This window comes from Quercus robur, chromosome 8 (assembly GCF_932294415.1).
Source record: "Quercus robur chromosome 8, dhQueRobu3.1, whole genome shotgun sequence".
NCBI classification, from domain to species: domain Eukaryota; kingdom Viridiplantae; phylum Streptophyta; class Magnoliopsida; order Fagales; family Fagaceae; genus Quercus; species Quercus robur.
The window spans coordinates 41,625,568-41,633,801 of record NC_065541.1 but is presented as its reverse complement, the minus strand read 5'-3'; the positions used below and the strand labels follow the sequence as shown (position 1 = coordinate 41,633,801).

Sequence of the window (8,234 nt, the reverse complement as noted above, 5' to 3'; positions counted from 1 at the left end):
TGAAACTTGGCATATAATAAGTTTTTTCTATAAAAGTTTAACTCCAAAGATACGCCAATTTGTAGAGATGATGTGCAATGGAGAGTTTTTGAATAAAGATCCTAATGAGGCCTTTGATTATTTTGATCTCTTAGCTGAGAATGCCCAATCTTAGGATACCACTGATACCTCAAATAGGTCTTGTGGACACAAGGGGGAGTCGCTACCTAGTTTTTACAATGGTCTAGAAACCATATATATAGTGTACTTTTTGAGGAAGGACCTTTTAATCTTACTACCAGAGTATGGGTTCGGAATTTATGTACGCTCTTGGGAATGTGTTAGGCACCCAAGATCACCCAACCCTAAGGTTGGCCTCCTATCGTTGTGTCTTAACCTTATTAAAAAACTATTTAAGTACTTGTATTCTAAACTCACACACACACTAACATGCATCTAGCAAACAACGTGGCATCTTTATCCCAAAACACATATACAACACTAACATGGCATCAAAGCATATTCAAGGTAGCAATGTGTATAATCAAATCAAGGCAGAAGCATAAACATAAGGAAAGATCCAAGTAAAATGTGATTCATCCAAGCACTCATATTCATCTCTAGCACCAAAACAAGATCATGTCACAAATGCATGAACATTTCTAATGCATGACTTACCTTTTACTTACCTTGTAGCAACTCAGCACCTATGGCATTATGCATGAGCATGTGAATGCATGTTCATGGAATTTAAAACAAGGAAAACACTAAACAAGTCCTAACTCTAATATGTGATCGCAAACCAAGCAATTAAGCGTGTGAAACATGGGCATTGAAAGCATAAAAGCATGGAAAATAGACTAAACAAACAAGCATATGGAAGCAGAAATAAAACAAACTAACTAAAAAATTAGGGTTTCTGGGCAACAGCATCATGCACGCTAGAACAGACCTACATCGCATAATCAAGCCTGTGTGCGCAGGCAAGATTATGTGTACGCAAGTCCTTGCCCAGAAAACATAGCACAACCAAGAAAAACCTAATTCTAATAACCTAGCATGCTCAAAACCTAAACAAAACTATATACTAACCTAGGAAAACATGCATAAACATAAACCAAACTAAAAACAAGATCAAAACATGAAAAGAAAGACAGAAAATTTGGAGGAATAGCTTAAGAAGTTGTCCATTCACCTTAAATATGTTACCATTCTTAGGGTTTTCAATTTCTATGGCACCATAAGGGAAAATATTTTTAACAATGAAAGTTCCAGTCCATCTAGATCTCAATTTTCTGGGGAACAAATGTAGCCTAGAATTATACAAAAGCACTTTATGAGATGGCTCAAAAGATTTCCTTAAAATATGTTTATCATGAAAAACCTTCATTCTTTCTTTATAAATACTAGAGTTCTCATATGTATCACGTTGAATTTCTTCCAACTCATCCAATTGCAATTTCCTCAATGAACCAGCCTTGTCTAAGTTAAAGTTCAACATTATTGCCCAATACGATTTATGTTCCAATTCCATAGACAAGTAGCAAGTTTTACCATAAACAAGTCTATAGGGAGACATATCAAGAATATTTTTACAGGCAGTGCAGTATGCCTAAAGTGCATTATTCAACCTCAAAGACCAATCTTTACAATTTGGGTTAACTGTCTTTTCCAAAACTTGTTTAGTTTCCCTAAATGGTTTGTCATTGTCCTCTAAATAAATCCTATGAGTACAAACCAATGGACTATGTCCTTTTATATTAGTCGTGTTCCTTCCTATGACATCTTTATGTTTACTCAAAACATTTAATAACTTACATTCTTGCAAGCAATCAAGTTCAGAAGATATTACCATATGAAAAGTCTCATCGGTTCCTAGAAAAGCATACTTGAGATCATTTGGCGAGGGCTTCAACTCCCATTTAGGTACTTGCTCGCTAGATGGCAACAACTTTATCTGGCAACTCCTCATATTTCAATTTCCAATTGCTTGCTTCCAATTCCTGTGCAAATTTCAAGAGACAATGAATATATGCAATTTCAAAATTCTCATCAAAATTAATATCACATGAATTGACTAGACAAGCTTCTAATGTTTGGTCTTGAACAATTGTTTCAATCAAGTTAACTTCATGCACATCCTCTTCATCCGTAGTTTACTTACAAGTATTAAAAATATTAGGCTCAAGGGTTATATTGCCAAAATATAATTTTAAGACTCCACTTCTACAATTTATCAATGCATTAAAAGTTGCAAGAAATGGGCGTCCCAAGATCACAAATATTTGAGAATCAGCATTAGAAACAGGATGCATATCCAAAATAATAAAGTCAATAGGAAAATAAAATTTGTCTACTTGAACCAAAATATCCTCAACAACACCCTTAGGAACAATCACAGATCGATCGGCAAGTTGTAAAATTATGGAAGTGGGTTTTAACTCGCCTAGACCTAATTGCTCATACACTGAATATGGCAAAAGATTCACACTTGCCCCAAGACCAAGAAAAGCTTTCTCTATTTTTGAATTACCAATCACACATGAAATAGTGGGACAACCTGGATCTTTAAACTTTGGAGGTCTATTGTTTTGAATGATTGCACTAACTTATTCAGTCAAAAAAGTCTTCTTGTGTACATTAAGCTTATGCTTAACAGTACACAAATCTTTCCAAAATTTAGCATATGACAGAATTTGCTTTATGGCCTCAAAAAGAGGAATGTTCACTTTAACTTGCTTAAGCACTTCAAGGATTTCAAAATTTTGATTCATTTTTTGAGAGGGAATCAACCTTTGGGGAAAAGGAGTAGGGATAGGGCACCTTTCAATCTCATTAGATTTAGGCTCAAGGACCTCATCACTACTCTTTATTTTGGAAGATTCTTCATGCTTATTGCTTTTAGGAATATCTTTTTCAATGATTCTTCCACTATGAAGAGTAGTCATAGATTTAACTTGACTCACTTTATTTTCAAAAGAACTACAATCATCAACAAAAAATTGACCTGGGGGTTTGGTTGTGGTTGAGATGGAAACTTACCCTTTTCTATTGTACTCATAGATATGGTCAATTTAGTGAGAGTGCTCCTAATGTCATTTATGGCTTGTGAGTTTTGAGTATTAATGGTGGATTGAGTTTGCATGAATTGTTGCAAAGTGTCCTCAAGACTCTTCTTTGGAGGGGGATTGTAGGGAGCAAAATTCGAAGAACCATGTGTAGGAGGTTCAACCACATTATCATTCCTCCAACTAAAATTTGGGTGATTCCTCCACCCTGAATTGTATGTCTCTGAATAGGGGGAAGGGTATGATTTTGTTTGTTTTTAGACCCCTTAAAACAATTGATTAAACCTAGTTAATTAACCAAGTTGTTACTTAGTCAGATTAACAAATCTAGGTTATCACAATAATAAAGATCAAATCATGCAAAGCAGCGGAAAATAAATAACACACGATATGATCACCCAGGAAACCAAACCGGTAAAAACCTGGGGAGGATTTGACCTAGCTATCCTCAAGGTAAACTTGAATCCACTATCAGAAAGAATCGAAGTTCATACAAAAGGACTTACAAGCACCCCCGCTCGACTTCCTAATGCTACCAACCAGTAGAACTTACTGACACGACCACGTGCAAGCTCCGAATCCACGGACTCCTTTCTTTGGATTCCACCAACTACAAGCACCCCCGCTTGTGTATTCTTTAAGCTTTAATGGCAGCAACTGTTTTGATCATCAAGGTTTAGAGAATATCTCTTCCTTGAAAACCCTAAGTTTATGTAAAGGAAAGCTCCTTTAGATCTCACAAGAGATTTACACAAACCGCAATATGAGCAACACTAAAAAGTGGCTAGGGTTTGCCTTTTATACTTAGGACAAATAAGAAACCCTAAAAATGTTTTAAACACATAGGGCTGAGTTGGACGAATCTGCAGAAAAGCAATCTGCCTGACGTTCGATCGGTCGAGCCTAAGCTTCGATCGATCGAGCCAAGCCAAAAGCCATACTGCTTTCTGCTTTCCACTCGATTCCAACTTTACATTGACATACAACTTTGAGCTAGCTTTAAACACTTCTAAACACATTGTTTTGATCATGGTTTGCCAACATTACACATTAGAGTTCTAAAATACATAAAGTCCTAAACTTTAGAACCTAACAGATTTTTTCACCATGTTTGTAGCATTTGCTTGATCATGCAACACCTCTTTAAAAGCTGGAATTGTAGGGCATTCATTTGTAGGGTGTTCCATGGTCTCACAAATTTTACAAACTTCACAGTATTGATTCCATTGACCTTTCTTAATTCCATGGCTTCAAGCTTTTTAGTTAGACTAGCCACCCTAGCATTAAGGTCATCATTTTCCCTAAGTTGGTACTTACAACCCCCCAAAGGGGTTAGTGGATACTCTAGACCTATTTGAGGTATTGATGGTATCCTAAGATTGGGCATTCTCAGCTAAGAGATCAAAATAATCAAAAGCCTCATCAGGATCTTTATTCATAAACTCTCCATTGCACATCATCTCATCTTTGGAGTTAAACTTTCATAAATAAAAAAAATAAAAAATAAAAAACTAATTATATGCCAAGTTTCATAGCCAAGATGTGGACAAGAATTAAGCAAATCTTTAAATCTTTCCTAACATTGATAAATGTCTCATTATCTTTTTGTGAAAAATTCATTATTTGTCTTTTAAGTGCATTAGTCCTATGAATTGGAAAATTTTTCTTTAAAAACTCAGTTTGCGTCTCCTACCAAGTACCAATTAACCTAGGTCTCAAAGAATTAAGCCAAGTTTTTGCCTTGTCTTTAAGAGAAAAAGGAAACAACTTCAACCTAATGATCTCTTCATTTCATGATTGGTCATGGAAGGTAGCACATACTTCCTCAAATTCCTTAAAGTGTAGGTAAGGATTTTCAAAATCTAAGCCATGAAATTTAGGAAGCAATGAAATCATACCGAGATAAAAATTAAAATTATTTGCATTAGTTGGAAAAATGATGCATAATGATGCACTACTCCTAGTAGGTTGCAAATAATCCCCGAAAGTTCTAATTGGTTGGTGATTATGGAAGTCTTCATTATTTAGATTATTCACATCACCTTGACTACTCTCTAAGTTTGCCATGATATCAAGTGTGTGAGAATGTGTGAAAGAATCAGATAAATTGCCTATCGAATTATTAGACTCAAATCTAACCAAGCAATTATCACTATCACGACACCAAACACACATGCAATAGTAAAGCAAGAAAGAAAAAGAAAAAGAAAATAAAATAAAACAAATACCTTTAACAATAAAAAGAATTAAAAAGAAAAGAAAAACTCTAAAAGAAAACTAAACTACTTAAAAGAAAAGAGTTTGAGAGATATTACACAATATGTGAAAAAATTTAATGCCGAAAACCTCTCCAAACAAAGTCGAACTCTTCTTTAATCGCCTAATCCCCAGCAATGACGCCAAAAATTTGTTGCGACTTAAATAATGCTCATAAGTGCAGGATTGTCGTGAAGTAATAACTTGGTGAATTCGAGGTCGAATCCACAGGGAAAAGGGAATTGATTAGCAAATCACAAGAGAATAAAACTAAAATAATAAAGTTTAATTGAAGAGATTTTGATGGTTTGATAAAGGTTATTTAAATTGAGAGAAAATAATAATATATTAAGGTGCTAAGATTTAGGTATCCACACAAAACACATCTATTGGTGGTCTTAACAATATTTATTTTATAACTCAACTAAAATTCAAATGAAGGATGATCTTAGTCAGGTGATTTAACATTAAGAAGTCAAGATTAATTGTCTAAGGTAGTTTCATGAAATTGATTGATTTTAGGCAAAACAAAACTAGTGAATTAGTTTGCAGGGAATGCTAAGAGTTTGTTTGGATGGGATGAGTTTTGAGTGATATCACTCAATTTTCTATTTCCATCATCCAAATCATGTGGGTCCCACGGATAAGCATTTGTTTGGATGAGTTTTGGATCATTGTTTTCATCACTCAATTCTCTAATTTTTAAGTGATGAGTTATGGAAACTGAAAACACATTTTAGGTGTTTTCAGTTTCCAGAACTCAGTTTTCAATGACATTTTCGTAATTAAACCCACATACCCAGCCGCAATGTTTGACAAACAGATTTTTTTTTTTTTTTTTTTTTTTTGGTGAAACCTTGCGGCAATGTTTGACAAATTCTCTTTTCTTTTTTTTTTTCTTTTTTTTTTTTTTTCTGAAACCTAGCCGCAACTTTTAAAGTTGAAAATTGGGTCTGAGTTAAGGTGCCAAACAAGGGGTTTGGGAAATTGAGGTATTTTAAGTGATGAGTGATGAAAATTGAGTAATTACAAATTACAAACCAAACAGGCCCTATGCATTTGATGTGCCCTGAGTCTACAATAAATTAAAGAATTATACATAACTAAACACTTTTATAGATGAGTATATCAATCAAAAACATAATAACATAAGCATTAAAACCCTAAAATAATTGTTAAGAACATACTAATAAACGGTTGGGTTTTGCCCCTTGTCTTAGTACGACTTCTAGCAAGTCATAACACAAATAAAACTCTAAAAACTGTAAAGAAACTTTAGAAAAACCTAAATTACTTTCTACGGCAGCTCCTCTCTGAATTTTGCCCTAAAGAGCCTTTAAATAGGTCAAGGAATCGTATTACAAGTTGAATTCCCATTTGGAGAAAATCTCAAGTTTTAAGGCTTCAATAAACCAACGTTTTTAGCCCATTTAACTTCACAATTCGGAATTTTGGTAATATAAAAAGTTGTAGCCCTTTAAGTTAACTTTCCAGTCCAACTTGAACCATCTCAATTGGACATCTGAGCCGAAAGTTATGCCCAAAATACTAACAGGTGCGCAAGCTGGAATCCTAATCTGAATTGGACTTGAATTTGGTGCAAATTTCTTTTGATTCCTTGCTCCAATTGGAATCAAATTTAATTGGGTTGTACTTCTTTAATTTCATTATGGCCCTTGTAAAATTAAAGTCCATTAGCCTTCTTCTTTGTACAAATCCACTTATTTAATTTCATTCTCCTACAAAATATAAATTCATGCATTAAAATTCAATTAAGCACGAAATTAATTATTCAACATTATTCCAAAACCAAATATAAAATGCATGAATTAACTCAAAATAAGTATGATTATGCTTTCTAATAATGATATAAATATGCAAAATTAAGCTATTATCAACAATCAAAAAAATCCACTTTGGTGGGGCTTGGTTTCTTGATACTTAATATGAATAGTGAGGTTCTAGCTGCATATTGTGTTCAGGTGGAGAAGCATTTGAATCCTCTCTATACAGCTACTAACGCAATGAGAATAGCTTTTCAATTCTGCCAAAATACAAGTTTTCTCAAAGTGACAGTGGAATGCAATTTTGCCGAGTCGGTAGACCTACTGAAGTCAAATAGAATTTGTGCCCTTGAAGTTTCCTGGATCCTTGAAGACATTACTTTGCTTAAGGATAGTTTTGCTTTTATTTCTTTTGTTAGCTTACCTTTATGATGTAATTGTTTTGCACTAGCCTTGGCTAGTGCTGCAAGTAGGGGTATGCGCGGTTCGGTCAGCTCGTTGTTTTGCCAAATTTATTACCGAACCGATAGAGGTCGGTTTTCTCATAATTAGAACCGATGCATACCGCTTAGGGTCAGTTTTCCAACATATAGTGGTGCGGTTTTTTGCGGTCAGTTTAATCGTTTTGGTCGGTTTGAAACTTTTTTTTTCAGACAACACAAACACAAAAGTAAAAACTATAAACATCACAAATAATTTTTCACAATAACCTGCCATACACAAAAACATATTCCAACTCATACTTATACAAATTATACTCAGTTACTCATTACTCAATTAGGCAATCAGGTCCAACAATGAAAAAGCCAATACAATAAGAAAACCCCATATTTAATTTAATAACTAAATAAAATAAATAAATGTAAACATGAGTAAAAGGTATAGTTCACAAATGCCAAAAATCAAATTGCTGAAAAATGCCAAGAACAAAAAACGTTAGATAGATCATAGTTCATAGATGGACTTGGACAGCTAGACTCAAAGTGAGAGAGAGAATCTTTAAAATGGCAAGGTAAGAGATGGAGAGTGGAGACTTGGAGTTATCGGTGGAGTGGTTGGTGGCAGCGAGGCGGTCAGCCGGTGACTAGTGAGGCGATGAGAGAGAGACATGTTAGACAATGACTCAAGGAGAGCCATCGCCCAACAA

The 8,234-nt window shown here is 34.5% G+C and overlaps 1 non-coding gene across 1 annotated transcript; it reads left to right on the top strand.

Moving 5' to 3' along the window:
* The first annotated feature begins 4,579 nt into the window (after nucleotides 1-4,579).
* Nucleotides 4,580-4,685, top strand: LOC126698008 (small nucleolar RNA R71). The gene has a single exon (XR_007646370.1). It is a non-coding gene; the product is annotated as a small nucleolar RNA R71 (small nucleolar RNA).
* The last annotated feature ends 3,549 nt before the right edge of the window (nucleotides 4,686-8,234 follow it).